The sequence below is a fragment of the Pipra filicauda genome, unplaced genomic scaffold (assembly GCF_003945595.2).
Source record: "Pipra filicauda isolate LSUMZ 115617 unplaced genomic scaffold, ASM394559v2 scaffold178_size1475342_pilon, whole genome shotgun sequence".
In the NCBI taxonomy this organism is placed as follows: Eukaryota; Metazoa; Chordata; class Aves; order Passeriformes; family Pipridae; genus Pipra; species Pipra filicauda.
Genome location: NW_024104285.1, coordinates 1,250,545 through 1,270,663, shown reverse-complemented (window position 1 = coordinate 1,270,663; position 20,119 = coordinate 1,250,545). Strand labels below are relative to the sequence as shown.

Here is a 20,119-nt window from a genome sequence, read left to right as displayed (position 1 = left end):
GTATCTTGTCAGGATGGGATTTCAGGGGCACTGTGGGTGGATTTCATTTGAGTCAACTTTCTTTTACACGACCTCCTGTGAACCTTGGGGGCACCATGCTCACTCTCAGTAGCTGCAGATGAAAATGTTTGTTTTTCCCCAATTTCTTATCTTCCTTATAAGTGTTTAATAAATTTGTACAATCTAAATTTATTTTAAAGAATATTTTGTACAATTTTACAATCGCGATCCTGCTAGCGCAGAAATATTTCTAAACACCACTTCCCATTTGTCTTGTATTTTAGCATCTGAATTCACATTCTTGTAAAAGTAAGTGGGTAGGAGGAGGGTAGAGGAGAAATTATACTTGAAGCATTCTTCTTCCACTTGAGGTTTGCCTTTGCTTTCCATCTCAAAATTAAAATTGATGGACAGAGAATAATTCGTGTTAATGCAGCTGTTATTCAGTTTGAAAGATATCTAACGGGAAGAGAGTGCTCTTAGCTGGGGAACAAAGGGTGACAAATGTCATTCTGCACATCAAGTTTTTCCAACACTGCCCCTGAAGCAGAGGGTACATCAGCTTATAAAAGAAGAGAAAAAAAAAGAAAGAAAGAAAGAAAGAAAGAAAAAGAGCATTTGAACGAGTACAGTGTCAATATGCTAGAACAGTCTCCTAAACCTCTTGTCATCTGTGATAAGGACATCAATAATAGTCATTGTCAACCTTCATTAAGCTCAGATCATCCATTTTTATGTCCCTCAGGATGTTTTTCATTGATATTTTCCCTGGAAAAGAGAAAAGGCCCTACATCAACTAGTGTATAAAACTTGATTTCTTTCCTCAGGGCTCTTAGTAGAGGAGAAACAAATTATTTTAATTACTCTTTTTCTGTTTTGATTTTTTTTTATTATTATTTCTTTTTTTCAGTTGGTTTTTCTTCTGAGTTCCTCTCGGGTGCTTAACCTGTTTCTTCTTCTGAAGAAAATGAAGTTATTTCTAAACTCATTTAGTGTTGCTCTCTCTTCAGTGATCTCAGCAGTCTTTCCAAAGTGAGAAAATACACACCATGTCAGAGGAGGAAGGCTCACACACTCAACATTGCTACAACAGACAAGGAATTGTACATATAGTACCTAAAGTATTAGGAGCCCATGACTTGAATTGTTGCTTCTTTTGGAATTATTTTCTATACAACGAACTATTTCCTCAGATCTTGTTATAGATTCTGCCTAGAAAAAGAGAAATATTCTCACAGAAAAAAAAAAAAAAAGAAAACTTACCAAAAAAATACATGGAAATCCCCAAAATACTTGGAAATTAAGCAGACTTTCCTGAGTCCGCAAAGAATTGAAACCAGATATTAGGTCCAAAGACACCCCTCATATTTTATGTTCATAGATATATTCTTAAAATTTAAAATTCAGAATATCAAACCTTTCTCTTCCAGACCTCTGTGAATTTAATTGCACAAATTGGCTTGTAAACTATTACTTAAATCTTATGTAACTTTTATTATAGGTAGGTGGTGTTACACTGACAATATTGTCTCTATTTACCCAAAACTTGAGCACATTTAGTAAAAAATTACAGCACAAAATAAAAATAGGTCTATTACAAAATCCCTGGAATTGGATGTCATTTTCTACTTTCAATTAGATCTACCAAAAAAAAAATATTCTTTTTTTTTTCACTATAACTTTTCCAGCTAAGTTGAATTGCATGTTCAGGTTCAGTTAACAATGTAACTGATGGTAAAGCTTGTTAAAGAACTGAATGTGCTTCCAGCCTGGTTATAAATAAGTCTATTCACAAATTCTCATAAATCTGAAATGAGTTTCCAACAAACCTAGAGTGACCAATTTCGTACGTGAATAGCTGTAAAGTCTGTGTAATCTTCATTGTTGTTGGGAGATATCTGACATCCTGTAATCATATTTTTGTGTGCCAGGCAAAGAATTTGGTGAGTAGAAAGACAGCTCTGCTAAATATAGGACTTAGGGTGCATGAAACAGTCTTTCTTAAAAATATGCATTGGTGTAGTTTCATCTACTAGTTAATTTATTTGCTTGTTTGTGAGGTTTTTTAGGGTTTGTGGTTTTTTAATTAATTTTGATCCACCAATCCCACTCAAAGTTTCATTAGTGCAGTGTTTGCAGAGCTCGGGAAATCTCTTTCTCCAGTGTCACTTTTAAGAGACTCTTCAGGTGGTGAATGTACTCATCATCCTTCCTTTGTCAGTGTTGTGGGACTTCATTACTGTGAGCAAGCACTTAAAAGGGCAGAGCCTGCTGTGTGAGAGACCTGTGCAGCTTATGAGAGAAGGTACCCTATCGTGTCATTATGAGTTGTCAATGCAATTGTACCTCAGGCCATTCCCACAACATATCTAATTCTGTTCCCCTCTGACCCCTTTCATGGCAGAAAATGGTAGAATTGTGCAGTTGTGTCTTTGAAAAGTTGTGTAGAGCCTGGCACAATAGATTCCTTATAATATCATACAGCATATTGAACCAGACTGTAGAGATTTTGAAAGAGTTGAAATTACACTGATCATCATGTGGGGCAGTTAAGTCTTATCTTCAGTCTTAAAAATAAAACATGGATATAATTTTTTTTTTCATTGAAAGCCACACTATAAAGTGCTGCATGAAAGGATCATGAAAATGATGGCCTGAAAATACACCATGTTTTTTAAAACAGCTCGAATCCAAGGATTCTGTGTGAGCCTTTCAACACCAGGGTACTTTTTCTGACCCAAACCCTACACAGGGACTGCGCTCTGCGAAACAACTTAAATGTCTCTGGTATCAAAGTTGTGTAACACTCTAAGAATTTCATGTGTTTGAGGAGGTTGGAAAAACAATACTGTTCTCTAATATGGCTTATAATTAAGAGAAACCTGATGTTTTCTCTTAGAGTGGACTGGAATTGGTGTATGTGGCACAGCCCTTACTCATCCCCAGCATGGACCCACAATCTACACCAGTTATCTGAACCATGTGTTGGTGGGAATGCAGTTACTGTGACATCTGGTCACATCCTCCAGCTGTTGCAGAGAAGGGTTGGAGTCAAAGGTGTCTGAGTGGAGGGAGGAGCACTGTGGGATCCTGCTGGGTGTAAGTTTACGGATGACAGGCAAGCATGTGAATCCTGAATTTATATACAGGTAAGCACTTTTCTTCCTCACCTCACTTTTATACTTGGCTAAAACCATATTTAGTGCCTGATTTTCTTCACATTATATAGTTGTGAGAACATGTAGTCTAGAAAATCTTGACTCGATTTACTCCTTTTTCCTCTGCCTACCCCAATTTAAAGCTGTAGTTCCTGGGAGAAGGCACAGGGATCTGAAAGAAAAATTATGTTTGCCTCTTGGCTTTCTGTTGTAAGCATAATATTCAGAGTGGTTTTGCCATATTAATGTGCAGCTCATAATTGTTAATATTGCCAGTGATTTACTGATGAGCCTCTTAACTTTAAGCAATGCTGTGACTCAATCCCTTTCCCTGTAGCATTAAGAACTAATTTGACAGTTGCTACAGGCAAAGCTGCAAGATGACTCAGATTGTCAAATGTCCTTTGTCCTCACAAATGCAAAATCCTCCAGCCAAGTTTCAAATGCAATTCCATTTTATTCTAATTTATTGTTCATTTCTCCTCTTGACACAGCAGCTCCCTAACAAGTCCGTACATCATTACTTAAATGCTTGCTCACAAAGGACTGTTGTCAATCACTGGCACAGAACATCAAGCAGAAAGAATGTCTGATCAAACACATTTTGAAAGCTCTGCCACAACAATAGGGAAAAGCTAAATCGAACTGGGGGAAGGGAAGGGCTAAACAGGACTTATTTGTATCAAGCAGATGAGATTATTTTAAATAGGTCTAAGAAGCAGAAAATCAAGTGGAATTAATTCATTTCTAGATACTGCTTAGAATGCATATTTTTTAAAGCATTGATTATAATGCAAGTGGTGAAAATACTAAAATACTAATACCAATGAGCACAGCAAAAATGAACCATCAGACCATTCAGACCTTCCTGAGGCTGCAAAGAACCTTGGACTCAGTCTGAAAATTACTAAAAATAAAATGAGGAATGGTTGCTCTGAGGGTGAATCACTCCTGGGTCATCTATATTAACAGTGATAAGAGTATTTTAAATAATCATGTCTTTTTCATGCATCTTCTTGACTCATAATCTTGATTTTATTTATTTTTAAATGCCCACAAGAACAGAACATCTGTGGTTCAGTTTTACAAACAATATGTTTGCTTTTAATTTATTCTAGAATATAATTGTTTTTTACATAATGTATCAGACTCCATCCGTTCAAGAGGTAAATGGCACAATGGAATTGATCAATTTTAAATCCAAAATACTAAAATAGATTTTTTCCTTTTGTGTACCTCAATGAAAGTAATTAGATTTTTTTTTTCCTAATCTGAGAGGAATTTAATGACAGCATATAGCTTTGAACTGATCCCTGCACTGCAGCTGCATACAAATCAATAACACACTTCACTTACAAGAGTTTATGTCCTTGTCAGATCAAAATTCTGGTCACTCAGGGCTGTCACACTGAAGGTGAGCTTTGCACATCTCCCTGGATTTCTTCATCACTCCTGGTGGGGCAGGGAATGGGAGTAGGAGTAAAATAGAAATGGTTGAACGATTCTCTGCCAACCCTTCCTCATCCCAAACCTTAAAAATAACAAAGTCTTTCTCAGAAATGGGAAAATGTTTCACTCCCTGAGGAATTTCTGGAATGATGTTCCTCTGAGGGTGTCTCAGTGGGTTGGGCAGCAAGAACAGCTGACTGGGTCTCAGTTGTACTGGACGGGTTTTTTCTCTGGGCACTGAGGCAGGAGACCAAGAGGAAAAACAATATATGATGATTTAATGTAGCAACAGCTCACATGCATAAAAAGACAATGAAATATGTATGGAGTTATTTTATCACTAACTTTTACTTACCTCACTCTGAAATTACCTTATAAATTGCTTTAATGTAATTCCCTATGTTGGGGATTTTTAAGTAAACCAAAAAACCCCCACGGCCTCCATTCTCTGAAAATATAATATTCTTATGTTCCAACATTTGGCTTTATACACAGATTCTTAAGAATATTAATTAATAATAGTAATAATAATAATAATAATCCTATACTGAGGTGAAGAGACTTCTGAAGGTGAATTTTTACTGAGCATGAGAAAAACTGGGACCTCAAGTCCTGGATTCAGGGTCTGGATTACACTGCTGCAACTGCAGCCTGAGCTAAGGCTATAGCATGGCTACTCATGGAGTAAATTACAACATAAATATGCCATAACCTTTTTAAAAGATTCTATAGAACCTTTGGGATAGCTCCATCTAAAATCTGGCAGCATAGTTAACAGCAAAGACATTTGTAGTTTTAGTGGCATTGGAATTCATCCATGATAGAGCATAGAATAATGAAAGATAATATGTGTATTGGGAAGGGTAATGGAGAAATAAGCTACAGTTATGAATGGGACAAAGTCAAACTACTGAATCCACTCAGTGGAAAGGAAAAGCTACCACAGCATCCTCTCTTTATGATTTTATTAAGCACATTCTGTCTTTTGTTTTCTCACACTATGAAATTATTAAATTGTTATTCAAAGATACCACCGAAGAAACAAATGTTATCCATGATCAATGGCATATCATTGGTAAACTTGCAGCACAATTGTGTCCTTATAGCATCAATTACATTTTTGAACAACCTAATCTCACCATCTCAAAGCTGGAACACATTTCATTATCTAAAATTTTTAACAGGTAAACTAAAAACTTCTAGGAAAATAAAATTAATGGAAGTGTATAATCTGTTCAACATTAACTTCAGATTTAAACTTAGAGAAAAAATATTACTATCAGTAGGTTTTCTCTTGTTGAATGTTGGTTATCTTAGTATATCCTTGGAATACTGTAGTTCCAGTAGTATCAGCATTAAAAACTTCTAAATAAGTTGCATAACTTGACCTATGCTTGTACTCAACTCAGAGAATATGTTGATTTAGTAGTTGAGGTTGTTGGTAGTTCAGGTTCTGTTTTGAAGTGCCTTTTTTCCCCATGTAGAATTGATGGCTCTGAACTGAGTCCTGACTTCATTTCAGAGATCAGAAGCAGGAGGAACAATAACAAGTACCATGTGGATTGGATGGAAAATGTGATGTATATTTACAGTGGACAAAACTGAGCAGCACCAGCTGGAAAGGGAGTAAAAGAAAGTGCCAGTGTTAGGTGAAGTGTTGGTTTGATTTATATTGGATGGGAAAATTTTACTGAAAAATTAAGTAAGAATCAGTAGAGTTTTTAAACAGCACAGATTGCTTTTGAGTTAACAAACCATAAAACTGATTCAGTGCTACAAAAATGGATAACCACTGCTTTATTCTTTTCTCAGTTTTCTTTTGGTGATTGCATGAATCACTACTGTGTCATAAACTAAGGTCTTAAAAGTGAGCTCGAGACAATAAAAAGAAAAGCCTTAAAATATTTTCCTGGGATTAAAAGACTGTTTGATTTACTTTTAGCTCATCTAAACTTGGTTGCATTGACAAGGTCAATATTTAAGTCATTTTTTCATACTATTATAATAACTGACTGGGGAGAAGATGGCAATTTCTTTCATTTCACCTTGAGTAGAGAATGGATAGAGATGTAAAGTTAAGCTTTTTGTAAAGTGATCCTCTCTAAACAGCCCTAGTTTCCTTCCAGGCTGGGAAAATCCACGCAAAGGAACAACTAGTGATTTGTAACACCACCGAACACATAATTTTTACTGGAATATTTACTTTCTACCCTTTTTTTTTTAATGGGAACCAGAGAGTCCATAAAACTCTTTGTAAGCAAACAAGCTGTTAAATTATGTTTAAAAAAAGCGTCTGGACTAGATAAAGCTCTTGAATGGTCTTACAAATTATGTATTCATTAACTTCAGAATGACTAGAAAGTATCAAAAATGCTTATGTGCAGGAAAAAGCCTTTTACAAGAAGTCCAGCCCTTCTTGATAGTAGTAGCTTGCAGCAATAAATACATATTTGTACAGGAAATGTTGTAACAGCTTAAATATAGAAAAATTTCCAGTATCATTGTTATTATCTGAGCTGAAATTCCCCCCGTTTATCATTCCTAACCCCTTTGTTATTCTTCCTTCTATAGTATGGAAACTAAAAATTGTTTAATTCAGGAGCCTGAGGGCTGCTCTGTGTCACCCAGAAACAGAGTCCCATCAGGAGCTAAGCCCCTCCAATAATTTAAAAATAAAAGACCTGGCAAAAGGGTTAACTCTGTTAAGAAATAAGACTCTCAGAAAATGGTCAGACTAAAATGTAGCTGTTACCATCAAACACTACACGTGTTGTTTGTAGAATAAATAGGCTTGCTTAGTACATATTTCTTACCTCTTAGAAAACAAGAAGAGAAAACAGCAATTCTGTTAAAACCCAACTCTTCCCCTGTCTTCTTTCCAAGTGCTCTGAAAAAACAAACGAACAAACAAAACAAAACAAAAGCCAACAAAAAACCATTCCCTAAACTGATTGACTTTCATCAAGAGCTCTTTCAATGTCACAGAAATAGATTTCATTGCTTTTGACAGCCTGGCTTGATGCTAAGCTTGTATCAAAACCCTACCAACAGGAAAAAGACTGCTGAGTTGAACATAATGGTCATTTTAGGGGGTTTTGCTGTGCCTGTCTCTGTGGTGGATGTGATTTCCTCTATTTTGACCCCAAGAAGCTTTTACAGCAGCTCATTTAAAGTTCATGTCTCCAAAAGGAAAATAGTGAAAATACAAAAAGCGAAATGATCAACTGCACTTTTATTTCGAGTAGCCCTCCCACTGTCCATGAGCTCTGCAGGGAGCAGGAGATGGGAAATCAGTGTTGCCTTTAAAACAGAGGAAATGTTTTTCTAACATAATATACATGAAGCACTCCAGGATTCCCACTCTCTGTAAACGACTCAAAGACAGTAGGTGCAGATTCTAACGATGTGGCCAGCTCTGCTAAATCTCTGCCCTCTTCAAGCTTCCCGTGCTCTTGTTGTCTTTTGCTGTGCACTTAGCATTATCTGGCCTCCTGAGGGTCTGTGAATAATGCCTCCATCAGCAACTTTCACGTCTTCTGAGAGTCTACATTTTTTGAAGCAGTTTGGTTCAAGAGTGTAATTGAAACTAAGCACTGAACAAGTATTTTTATACTGGCTACTCTGAAGGTCTGGTCCCAGACTGAGTGAGCCCTTACATGTTGCTGTATCATTTTATTTTCCTGCACAGTCATTGAAAAAAACCCACAGAAACCATCAAACAGCTCAGCTGAAGCCATGATCATTCCCTACTTCAGTGTCTTCCTCTTTGTTGTCCATCAGCAATATCTGGTCATGGTAACTTGGGGAAGGAAACATGCTGTTTCCTGCCATACCATTTCCTGATAAAGCTGAAAAAGGGCCACAGTGTGTTATTCTGTTTCTTCTTCCCCCATTCTGATCAATGGTAATTTCCCAGATACAGTCAATAAATCTGCTGCATATACGCAGCCTCTCTGCTTGCAGTTCACTTGGTGGTGACATCCCCTTAGTGTGTGATAGAGAGGTATCACAGAATATCCTGAGTAGGAAGGGACCCACAAGGATCATCAAAGTCCAGGAGTTCTCCATTGAAGTCCAACTCCATGGCCAAAAGGGAGCACAGGAAACACGATATCCAACATTTTACCTCCCGCCCTCCTTAAACAATCATGGTCTGGAAAGAAGAAAGAAACCAAAACTCTACGAAACTGTAGCAACATCTGAAAAGTTCATGATTTATTCACGTCAGCTGGGTAATTAGAGTTTGCTCTAATTTTTGCTGAGGAAGCACAACTAAGTTATACTTTTGTCCTTAGCTATGACTTTTTGAGAATGTGACTCAGGCACGGAAGGCATCTTGTGTTTAATATTCCAGTTTGGTGATGATACCTGGAAATCTGTTCCCTTAACACCTTTTGAGATTTTTTTTTTGTTGTTTTTAAACTCTATTTTCCCCCAGTTCATACAGATGTAAACTTATCAAGTGGAATATGGTTCAAATAGTGTAGAGAAATACAGTTAATTGTTTAAAAAACATTTTTTAAATGCTGTAATTTGTTACAAATAAGTTGAATTATAAACAGCAAAATTAAGCTTGATACTAATTTCTCTTGTGTTCCTCCCAGTTGGCAAAAATAGAAAATGGCTAGTCAGCTTTCCCATTGTTTACATAGTTTTGAGTTTTTAATTAACATAATCTGCTTATTGCAATGTAGCTGTTAATTGCAGCCAGTTGAAGGAGAGGGGTACAAATTGCTGTTTATGTAGTTGAAGAAGGAGCCAAATAATTAGGGAAACTGTTTCCCATATAGAAAATGACAATATTTTCTTTCTTTACACAGAAACATAAATAAATCTGTGACCAACTGTTTAGACACCATTTAAAAAGCACTGTAGCAAGACGAAGAACTTCAATACATTCAGATTGGTTCATTTCTCCATCAACTTGCCTGAACACATTTTTTCTTTTTAGTGAAAATGAAGTTTCTGTCAAAAAAGAACTCTGTGCTCAGTTTTGGGGGTTTAGGGGAGTGTCTGTAAAGTCTCACTGATCTGTCCCAAGGCTACTCTGCAGCAGAGCTCTGAAGGTGCAGCAACACCAACTCTGAAGTTTAAGTATCTGAGACTGTAGCTGAAGTTTCTCTGAGTTTTTTATAAGGATAACTGGAAGTGTCTGTGGGAGTTCCAAGACTGTGTTAGTGTCTTAATTATTTGCAATTAAAATGATGACTGTCTAGGCACTGAGTATTTCTATTTATTTTCCTCCAAACTGAAGTGTTTTAGCAAGAAAAAATAATAAATCAGTTGTTTTGGCAAATATTCAGATGATAGGCCTGTCTCTGACCATGCTTTATTATTATGTATAACTCTGCAGAGCAATCTTAGGCAAAGAACCATTAATTTTTACTTTTTCTGCAAACCTAAGCAACAGATACAAACCTAATTACAGAACTGAGTTTTGTCCCAGCCATATAATCCACTGTGCAAGTTTTACTCTTCTTCACACTTCCATTGCAGCCAGATATGGTAAAGGCTATTAAGGATTCTAATCTCATAAAATAAAAAGGAACAAAAAGGGATGCTCTTAAGATGACTTGGGTCTCTTCAAACACAGCAAGCTTTACTTTCTGCTAGAATGAACAATGATTAAGAAGGTTTGGCTGTATTACAGTGATTAAGGAGGTTTGGCTGTATTATTAGAAATCTTTAACTGCAAAACGAGAAGCAGCCATGTATTTTGTAAAATGTAATCAAAATCATTTGCAGTAGCAAATTAAATATATTCATGAGTAAAAGTTCCAACTATTTTATCTGTTGACCTTTACCACACTCCGTAAAATTTTAGTATTGGTGCTACTGTATAACTTTAAAACCAACAGTGCTGGGATGTGTGGGCCAGATTCTGATCTCACTTAATCTTATATAGTTTTGAACTCTGGAAGCAACTCTTGATTGGCAATGCTGACAGCTAATTGGAGGCAAGCCTTATGGCCCAAAGACTGCCCTTATACCCACAATTATACTAATTACTGAAATGAATCACAAGGACAATGGTTATTGATCTACTTCAAATTACACACTCCATGTGCTTTTCCAGCCTTGGCACCTGAGTCAGGGAAATGGGTGATGAATTGATGGCAGGACTAAATGGCTCCTTGTAAGTAAAATTTGTACTTTCAATCTTCCAAATCATGGTTACCATGATAATTCATTTTATTTTTCTCTAAAATAATGTCAGATATGTTTATATTTCCCTAACAGGTAGAGTAGACAATATGTTTATTGTCCTAATAATGTATCGTCCTATCGGAACACACTGAGGTCTCATATTGGAGTCACAAGATTATTATTCTCTCCACTTGATTTCAGAAAAATAAAGAAATCCAAATTGGTAATATATTGAAGGAGTTAAAAGAATGACATAGATACAATGTTCCCAGCATAGAGCCTGAGGCTAACATCAAAATCCAGCCGAAGAAGGACCCTATATCTGGGATTGGTAAGTAGTACAGAATGTTTATTCATGTAGCTAAAATACATGTGCATGACATATTAATAAGACAGATTATATCCTTGAAATCATAAAACAGTTCTTTCTAACATCTGATGCATCCTTTCTTCAAACAATGTGCACAGAGTCAACAAATACAGTAATATAAAATAATATATTGTGTGCATCCATGAGCACCAGTTGCATGAAAGAGGCTCCATCTGTGTTTGGGCTGACAAAGAGAGTGTCTGCAAGGTTTGGTAAGAGCAAACAAATATGTGAGAGGGAAATCAATTAAAGGTTATTAAATACAAAGACATCTTTGTGTCTGGAAGTCTGACTTGCAAAGTGTTGGTGGCTCTGAGAATAAGTACTTCATGTTGGCCTGTTTATATTTCTGCTGGGAGGTCAGAACACCTGAAGGAGTAGTTGAAGCTGCCACACATGAAGAAGAGAATACAATTTTAATGTGTGGTGTCTATTTCTTCACTTGCACTAGGAATTTGTTGCAAATACTCTCCTACAAAAATCAAACAAAACCTACAAACAAACCAACCCCCCAAAAGAACTAATAAAAAAAAAAATCTTTGAGTTTAGAGTTCTGTTCTAAAACAAGGTAGTTAAATTTGTTTTCCCTATTTCTTGTGTTCTTCTAAAAATAAGTTTGAACACAAAGATAAGAATATTTAATCAGGACATAAATTTTGTACCCCTATTTGTTCTTTACTTCGAGCTCTGGGATGGAAGCAGTCTCAACTGATGCTAAGATCCTGTAGTTCTGTCTAATAAGCAAGCCAAAATCTGGACTTTTATATATTTTTAATATTAGATATTTCCTCAATGGACTTCCTACAGTTTATTATGCCAAGCTTGTTAGTAACATCATGCTGAAGCAAGCTCAACACTTCCTTCCTTTTCTGTGTTCACATAGAGCAGTGCCAGGAAAAGGCTGCAAGTGTGAGGTGTCACCTGGTTCTCTGTGTTTCAAACTTGACTGATGCCCTCACACAAGGGATGCAGATCCTTTCGGACTGGAACAGGGAGCTCTGAAGAAAAATTGTTCCTGCAGGCTCGGGTGTTTTTGATTGTGCCGTGTTGAGGTCAAGTGATTTCTACTTTCAGAAAACTTTGCTGCTGCTGTTGGCTCCACAGTGCTTAGCATGGTGCTGTTAATAAAGCAGCTGCCATCTGAGACAGAATACTGGAGTTTGGAATAAGATTTAACTCAGTCTGATGCTGCTGAAGAATGTCCTGATGAATTGTGTTCAGTAGTTCAGCAGAGGATAACAGATTTCAAAAAAAATCCTAAAATGACCACTAATGCTGCTTTTCAGGAGAAGTAGCTCTCCTATTTACAGGATATGAAGAGGTGATAAAGTGATTTTAGACAGAAAGCAAAACAACTCCTAAAACATCCTAATGACCTCAGAATACTACCTTGCCCCCCTTTTTCTTGTTCTTTATGATTCCAATCTCTTTTGAGTGAAAATGCTACAATGAAATATATTATCCTTTTTATTGAAAGGAGAGAGATAGAACACTTACCAAGCAATTTAAGAGATGCAAGTGAACCTAATCACTCCTGAAATCAAAAGAAGTAAAGAGAAAATTCTTTTTTTCTCTTCTTTTACCTGGTAATGAGTGTGAATACTTAGTTTTGGACTCCTTTCACCAGTCTATCTCAATAAATGAGCATAGGTAGGGAATAGATCTGCACATTGCTACACTACTCCCAGCTCAGTGCTGCCACTCCTTTATCCTCTGCTCCATTTCTCTGGTGCATCACCAGCTTTTTAAGTGGGTTTGCAACAGTGGTTATCAATTGGTTCAGTTCTCAGAATAATTCTTTCTGTAACTATGCTGATGAAAAAGTAAGAGTGAGGAGGAAAAAGAGCTTGTGTTTTATGGGAGTCAATATTCTTGATATACAGCAAGAATCCCTTCAATTTTGTTTCAGGATTTTTTTTCTGTCTGCATAAATGGGTCATTCAGCCTTTTGCACAACAAATTCTTGGGACCATGACTGTTCTTCTGCCCACAGGGTAATTAGTAGCTTAACTATCAACTGGTTAGAGATGGGGTAATTTAAGCAGGTCAAAACTGCTTGTAAATCAATATGATTGAATGCCTTATTTAAGTGAAGATGAGGAGAGAACAGAATTTTTGCTGAAGTCTGAACCAGGCATGGGCTTTGTTAGTCCTGTTAGTACTGGAACTCTCCTGGCTGGTACTTGCAAGCAGAAAATTTAAACAAAGACCTTGGAAAAGTACAAAGATGCAACATCTTCATCTGCTAGACCTTGTTCCTGAGGAAAGGTGTTTGTTTGAACTGGCTTTGTGCTGAGCCAGTGACAGCCACCAGCAGCACCAGAATGCAGGTGGTAAAAGGTGACAAGGCGGTGCATCAAGCAGTTCATGTTATTTTGCAAACTTCAGTGACCTTTGGAAACCAGTCCAAACCACAATACTGACAATTTAGAGCAGATTATTAAGCAGCACTTGTAAAAGAGACTATGAGACACCCTTTAAGTAGTTTGCTGGCAAGAAGGAGGTTACTGTATATGTGCAGAATACACTGTATTTGATTAATTTAAATTGCTAAGGAATCAGTATATGGAATTTTTCTTTTTCTTTTTTTTTTTTTTTTACATCTCAAATCAAGGGACCAATTGAGACTCTCTAATAAGATTTTCTCAAAAACTCAGAGGATAAAGGAAATGGTTGCTTGATACAGTGGCATCTTTTCAATTCAGATGGATTCTGATGATGAACAAGAACATCCAGAAGCACTTATTTTGTTTTATTTTCACTTTTAACATGTCTAGGTAATAAACAAGCTCTGTGAATAAATATACCTGATGAAACAGTGAAATAGTCTGTGTGCCACTAAGAATGTTCCTCCCCTTGCAGTACAGCAGCTGGAAAATTATGACACAACTGCAGTGACACAGTTCCCCCCCATGGAGCATTTTTGCAGCAAGACAAGTAAAAAGGTAAGAATAAGATAAAATGTTATTATAGGGCCATTGATCTTCTGTTGCCTAAAAGGAGTGAATATGGATGTCAGAGCTGTCAAAGTGTTGAACTATCCCAGCCTATGCAAAGCTCAGTCCAAAACAGCGAAAAACAGCCTTATCAGATCTTTTCCCAGCTTAAGGGGTAGAAGGGGAGCAGTTGTCCTTTAGAACCAATAGGACTATAAACACTGTCAGGTTCCTAAACAAAAGAAAATTTGGGTGACGGCTGCAAATGTATACTCTATGAAACCAGAAATTTAACTTAAAATTAAAAAAAAAAAAAGTTTTCAAGCATCAATTCTACTTCTCAGATAATATCATGGAGTCATATTTTATTACCAAGGTTTAACGTTCTAATACAGAGGTTCTGGAATAGAAAGGTTATCAAAAATTTTCAGTGGAGGCTCCATGCTGGTGGAAGGGTGGGATTCAGAACAGAGGGACAGGCTGTCACTTCCTGCAGACCAGTGGCACTGGGGTGCCCTGGTGACACTGGACACTGCTGCTCACCCCACTGTCCTGTAACAGTCTGGCAGGGATGAACAGAAATCTCTAATGCTGCTGTCTCAGTACTGAGCATGATTGCAGTGCAATTTTGTTTCTATGCTACTCAATAATACACTAATAATAACTGATTTTTTTCCTTCTGCAGTTTGTGTCAATCATTCTTTTTCCCCTTTACCTTGTTTTCCTTCCTTTTCCAGTCCCCTATAGGTGTGAAGACCTTTCTACCAAGTGTGTTTTTCTGCAAAGGTACAGCAAGTCAGTCCAATGCATCCCTCATCACCAAATCACGTGGTAATGCTTTTTTTTGAATCAGTGATCTTTCTGCTTTGAATGAAGTTTTAAAATATTTAGTCTGCAGCTTGCATACAACATTTGTGACACATTCAGTGTTGACAGAGTTAGAAGGAGAGCAATTCACTGACGTAAATAATTTGGAGGTAAACTGACAAATTCTCTCTGTTTTGATTTCTTTTGTTTTCCTACCCATGAATCATTCAGGAACTGACTGAATATTCTCAGAACATACCTTTTTTCTCTCAGGCAGGACTTTTTTGCAAAGGCTCCTCTTTCTACCTCCTGCTCAGTTGACTTGGTACCATTTGGTTTGATTTCAATGAAAAAGTGGAAAAATTTGGCTCACATAAGTCTCCTCCTCCCTCCTCTCCAGCTGTGCTTACAAAGGGGATTCTCTGTGACTGCCAGTGATTTTGAGTTGCTTATCAAGAGACTGGTCTAATCTAATCTAAAAACTCTCCAGTGAGAAAGATTTTATATTGCTGCTGTCTGTTGAGAAGTGATGCTCAAAATCCACATTTGGCTGTTTTGTCTGGCAGCTCATTGGAGAAAATTTATTTGGATTAAATTTTCAGCCATTTTAGGATCCAAAATAAGCCCTTAGACAAAGGAAAATGCACTTTTGTTGGGTGATGAACATTTACAGCCTCTGTCACGAGAAAATGAGTTTTCTTTACTTGTGCCTGTTCCTAATATTAAATATCAGAAATGAAGTGAAGAAGGTTGCAGCCAAAGACTGATCTGAGATGAAATCCAGTGTTAGTCAACCCCCATCATTTCAAAATATTCAGGATAAATCAAGTATATCTATTGCAATGGGTCAGTAACATCTCTCCTATGTTCAGTTTGAGTAAAAGATGTGTATTTAGACTTTTATATTAACTTCAGCAATCCATGTTTTGCATTTATGTCTTCTGTGGGCTTTTCAGATTCTTTGGTTGGGGTTTCATTTGAGGGTTTTATTTTTTTTTCCTCTCCATAAAAACCCATGCTTTCTGGTCAATGAGATTAAGCAAATTGACACAAAATAAAAACTAATTAAATAATGTGATTATAAATTGTTTATCCTCAGAGAATAGATTATAAAAAATGAAAATAAATTATGTCAAGATGCAGTCTGAATAATAATAAATTATTGTAGCTTTTGGCAGCCAGTAGCCAGCTACCAGCTGAGTCAAGATACACCCTCATCTCCTGCCCGTTGCCTTTGAACAGCAGTTATGGATTAAGCCTGACAGTGTGAAAATAAATGGGAGAGTGTAGCTGAAGCCAAGCATTTATCAAGCCTGGATGTACTCTATGCAAGGCAAGTCTGATACAGTTTAATAAGATAACAGAAAACTTAACACTGTCTTCAAGATGTCTAAATATGGATTTATGCCCTGTGCCAATGCTACTATTGTTAACTTGATGAATTTTAAGCTATTTCAGGTTTTGGGTTTAGCATCCATAAGTCATAGGTACAATAGGAATTATTTTCAGGTGCAGAACTGAATAGCTGTGCATACATATGGCAGAGGTATTCAAAACTGTCAGTTATAAAACAGAGGGAAGAACCAGAGAAAGCACTGGAATAACAGGTCTTCTCTCTCATTTTTGTATTGTGCTTTGCATTTTCCAAATGGTTTGTTTCAAGCAGTTTAGAACTAAACCTGTGAATGCAGGGAGAGAGACCCACAATAAATCGAAAGAGCATTTTTTTTGTTGCCCCTCTGAAATTATAAGTGTGTGCCATGGATGCTCTTTTCTCTGTTCTTCATTACATTTAAAATTAGTAAATGGGATGCCATCATCAACTAGGTTATTTTTCTGGCATTCATTTATTGTCCTCACTGATTACCAGACCTTTGATTACAGTTTGATGGGTGTGGGTTTGGTGACTTTTTGTTGAAGAACCCTGTGAATTTTCACAGCAAAGCACATATGGGCCTGTCTGTTACCAGTAGCATTTCTCTCCAATGAGAGAAAAATTAAACAATTGTGAGTGGGTTTTGTGTCTCCATGTAATAAATACTATCAAGATATCAATCATGAGTTAAGGTAACCTTTTGTACTACACAGAAAGAATTCCTGTAGTCTCTCAATGACTATTTATCATTCTCTTCAAGAGTGATTTTGATCCAAATCAATTCTTCTCGTGTACTACTCTATTTTTATGCCCTAGTCCATCTTTAATATACACTATGGCACTGTCTATTCTGGAGTGTGCAAGGACTTTGATAAATGTACTCCAGTCATCACTGTTTTTTCATACCAGGTATCTATTGATTCCTATAATATCAACTTTCACGACTTGCATCATTTGTTAAAATTCCTCTGTTCAGTTTGAAAGGCCGTCTATGTTGATATACAAACAATTCAGCCCTTTCTCTGTAGTTCCTTTCAGCATCTTTATGGCTTCTTTGATGGATCACATCTGCCTCAGTTCAGGAAGGACAATGCCCCAGTTCCTCTGGCTGTTCAATGAGGTACCACAGCACTGGGTCCACAGCTCTCCAGGGTCAGGCCTTTCTACTGAGCACAGAGAAATGGAGTAAGCAGGTGCTATTCCTGAGCCCAATTTCCAGAGCAGGAGGTGATGTTTAATACAGAGAAGTCAGTAAGTACTTTTTGTCAGAGAGGAAAGGAATGTTCTTCCTTGATCTATTTCAGAAATGATCAAAAAAACCAGATTAAAAGGCCTGAAAGCTCTGTTCAACCACCCTTCATCTGTGTGCTGTATAACAATGCTGCCATGCTTCACTCCTGCCCTGCTGTCAGAGGGGCATGGGTTCCTTAACTCAGACCAGCTCCTTTCCCTTGTGAGGATACCCCACCATTCATGTTTTCATAACTCTGTGAGTAAAAGCTAATTGAATTCATCTGGTAGCAGCTTAAGGTTAAATGAAAGAGGTGTCAGATAATAGGTGCATAACTTCCATCAAGTATAAGGGCTGCTTTCTTGACAGGGTGAAGCTCTGCTCCACACACGCCCTGAGAGGGAAGTAAAGAGGCCAAGGAACAGGGAAGATTCTCAGTGGAGCAAAACAGATGCAATTTTCCTGCACAGCTTTTGCTGCAGTTAAACAGCAGCTCAGGTCTTGTGGAGCAATAAGCAGTTTCCTGTTTGGAGACTATCTGAAAAACACAACATAAAGAATAACATTTAGTGGAGGGGATGCACAGCAGTCACACCTTTAATGTGTGTAAGAACAGGGCAACCCAGCAGCTATTCCACATGCAGGAACTGCACCTACCATTCAGTTCCTCTGCTCTTTGGTTGACTCACTGGCTTACTGGCCTGCTGAAATTCTAGCCCCTGATTAAAATTGCTAGAGGATGATTTTTCAGTACTATTTTGTATAATAAATGTGTCTGTTATAAAATAGCTTTTTATACCAGCAGCTATTGTGATGATTGCTTCTCTGGAGTTTGATGTATGAGGCATGAGGCTATATTGCTAAAATCTATTTTAATCAAAGGAAATGGAAATTTTACTCTTGTTAAATGCAAATTTTACTAACTTACAGAAGTATTACTAATTATGAAGGAGTGAGGTCAGGTCTTTCCACTTTAGTAAAACTACCAATACAACTTAGTGATATGTTGTCTTGTCTTTATTACATTTATGTAAATTCCAGATGTATTTATCATTTCATCAAAACATCTGATTTTAAAAACAAGTTAAAAAAAAGGAATGTCATAGATACTAATTCAGTTGCCAGTGAGATCTACAACTTTTTCATAGGTTCAAGACTCCTTCTGTTTGCATTCATTATTCAGTGTGTTAGAAAAGCTCTGCTCCAAAACAGGTGCTGATCTTGTTTTCACTCTTGATGAAGAAATTTTTCCAAAAAGAAGTCTGTAAAAGTTGTAAGGAGACCAAAGGTGACCAAAGGTTGAGGACGGTAAATGGTAAAAAATGGCATTTCTTCAGAAGAAAAGAGAAGCACAGGCAAACCAAGACACTTGACTCAATCAGTACAGGATGATAACTTGGCACTGAAGAATAAGCTTTAATCAAGTCTTTTTTTTTTTTTTTTTTTTTTTTTTTTTTTTTTTTTTTCTGAAAGAAGCTGGCATGGTTAAAAGAAAGAAAATCAAAATATGTTCTCTTAACAGGTTTTTCTTTCCTCTTTGTAACCTCGTTAAAGGAGCCAAATCCTTCTTATTCAGTTTGGGTTCACCTTTCTGTACTTCATTTCAGTTTAAATAAGCCCGAAGTTTGTTTCATTGTGGGCTAAACACTAAGCTGATCATGCAGACAGTCCACAGTTTCAAAGAATAATGAGCTATTTACATGTTGTTCTGTCTCAAACTGTTATTTTAAACCCACATTTCTCCATTGTGTGAAGTACTATCTCTCCTGCCTGAAATTCTTTTTTCTTTCTGCACAAGAGTAGAAAAGGCAAAAGTGACTGGGGTCTAATATCTCACCTGATCTCGTAATGAAAAATGGATATGGTCAAAGTTACACCTCTCCTGTTCAAAATCTGACAAAAGCTTTTGACAGGGAACAGGTAAGTTAAGGAGCAGGCAGACCCAGGGGAGAGGTACAAGTTGGTGGGGCTCTGGTGACAGGTGCACTTGTAAGAAATGTTGTGGAGCATGTTCTCTTGTTAACCGTAAGAAATAGAGCTTGCACTGTATTTTCAGGTCACAGCTCAGAAACCTGTAACCACCTTAGAGAACCAAGAAAGGTCTTGGAAGGAAAAGAGAATTTGATGAAGGATGTTTTAATGGCAGTCCAGTCCTGTGTGTTACATCCAAGGCAGCGAAGGAATGAATGCAGTGTGATGAGTAATTCAGAGTTACACTCAACATTACAGGAGGGGAATAACAAATTGGAACTGCAGAGTATGGAGCAAGGAACAGCAGCCAACACTGAGCATTGTGAGGGGATCTAATATTGTATGAGATAATTACCTGGACAGTTTTCAGGTGAATATAATGCACTGTTCAACTTCTTGGGAAGTTGGATAATTTAAAGAACACCTGTCAGAAAAGCACTGGTAACAACAGACGGGCAGCTAGACTTTTTTTTTATTTGAACAATATTAAGCTGAACTAGCACCTCATCATTTAACTGAGCAGAGGCCTGTTGTAAGTCACAGATTAGAGCTCAGAGAAGAAAAGAAATACAAATAGTAGGACTTACAGAAAGAAAGTTGTCATTTTGTCTATTAAGGGAGAGTCAAACTCAGTGCAATGGAAGGGGGAAATCAATATGCTATAACTCATAAATG

At 37.1% G+C, this 20,119-nt stretch overlaps 1 long non-coding RNA gene across 1 annotated transcript; it reads left to right on the top strand.

The window, feature by feature from the left end:
• The first annotated feature begins 2,981 nt into the window (after window positions 1-2,981).
• LOC120322975 lies at window positions 2,982-16,207 on the top strand. Its single transcript, XR_005562995.1, has 5 exons — window positions 2,982-3,149; window positions 10,956-11,085; window positions 13,902-14,069; window positions 14,798-14,891; window positions 16,036-16,207. It is a non-coding gene; the product is annotated as an uncharacterized LOC120322975 (long non-coding RNA).
• Window positions 16,208-20,119: the final 3,912 nt, after the last annotated feature.